General features: G+C 46.7%; 1 pseudogene; it reads left to right on the top strand.

Moving 5' to 3' along the window:
* The first annotated feature begins 235 nt into the window (after window positions 1-235).
* LOC101618020 lies at window positions 236-1,001 on the top strand (annotated as a pseudogene).
* Window positions 1,002-1,359: the final 358 nt, after the last annotated feature.

Genomic DNA, 1,359 nt, shown 5'->3' on the forward strand with positions numbered 1-1,359 from the left:
CATAATCCAGATACACAAGGTGGCACATGTGCCTGGAGCTCACTTGCAGGCTAGAGACCATGGCACACCAATTTTCTCTGTCTCTCTTTCTTTCTTTCTCTCTCTCTCTCAAATAAAAAAATAAAAAATTTGAAGTATTGAAAAAGCCTGGTCCTGGTAAGGTCCTGGAGGTCACGTCGTGTAGCTGGCATTAAGTTGCTGGGGTTTTGAGGGGACACGGTGCCCCAGCCACCTTCGCCTTGTCATCATGGAGACGTCAGCACCCAAGCAGCAGCAGCAGCCCACGGCTGCCAAGATCAGGAGCCTGCCCTGGGTTGAGAAGTACCGGCTGCAGACCCTGAACGATCTCATTTCTCATCAGGATATTCTGAGCACCATTCAGAAATTTATCAGCGAAGACCACCTACTGCACCTGCTTCTCTACAACCCTCCAGGGACAGGAAAGACGTCCACTATCCTCGCCTGCACTAAGCAACTATACAAAGATAAAGAATTCGGCTGCATGGTCTTGGAGCTCAACGCTTGACATCGTTCGGGGACCAATCCAGAACGCCCTGAGACGAGTGATTGAGAAGTTCACAGAAAATATCAGGTTTTGCCTCATCTGTAACTATCTGTCCAAGATTATCCCCGCCCTGCAGTGGCGATGCATGAGGTTCCAGTTTGGTCCCCTGACACCAGAACTCATGGTTCCCCGCCTGGAGTATGTCATAGAGGAAGAGAAAGTTGATATAACTTAAGATAGAATGAAGGCCCTTGTCACTCTGTCCAGTGGAGACATGCGAAGGGCTCTGGACATCTTGCAGAGTACGAATATGGCCTTTGGGAAGGTGGCAGAGGAGACGGTCTACACCTGCACTGGGCACCCGCTCTACCTCAAAAGACAAAAACAAACAAACAAACAAAATGCCTTTATAGTCTTTTCTCCTTTTAGGCTTGCCATCAAGTTCCAAGTTTCATTGTGGATAGGAAAGAAAATAGCCTTCAAATTGTGCCTTTGAGACATAGGCATAGTGGTCCATGCTTTTCATCCCAGTGCTTGGGAGGCAAAGGTATGACCACTGTGAGTTCAAGGCCAGCCTAGGGCTACAGAGTGAGTTCTAGGTCAAGTTGGACTAGAGAGATCCTACCTCAAAAAAAATATGTATTTTGTGGCCTAGTGGCTATGTACACCATATGTGTTCAGTGCAAGAGCGAGCAGATGGGGCCTGTTTTGATCTGCTGGGAAGTCTTCTTATGTTCTAGTTTCTTTGAGGGCAATTTCACTGCATATCAATTTCCTTGCAATAATAAAGCACTTTGCTTGGTTCTGATCAAAACAAAAAAAAGAAAAGAAAAAGAAAAAGCCTGGTCCTGGCT

Source organism: Jaculus jaculus, chromosome 6, assembly GCF_020740685.1.
Source record: "Jaculus jaculus isolate mJacJac1 chromosome 6, mJacJac1.mat.Y.cur, whole genome shotgun sequence".
NCBI classification, from domain to species: Eukaryota; Metazoa; Chordata; class Mammalia; order Rodentia; family Dipodidae; genus Jaculus; species Jaculus jaculus.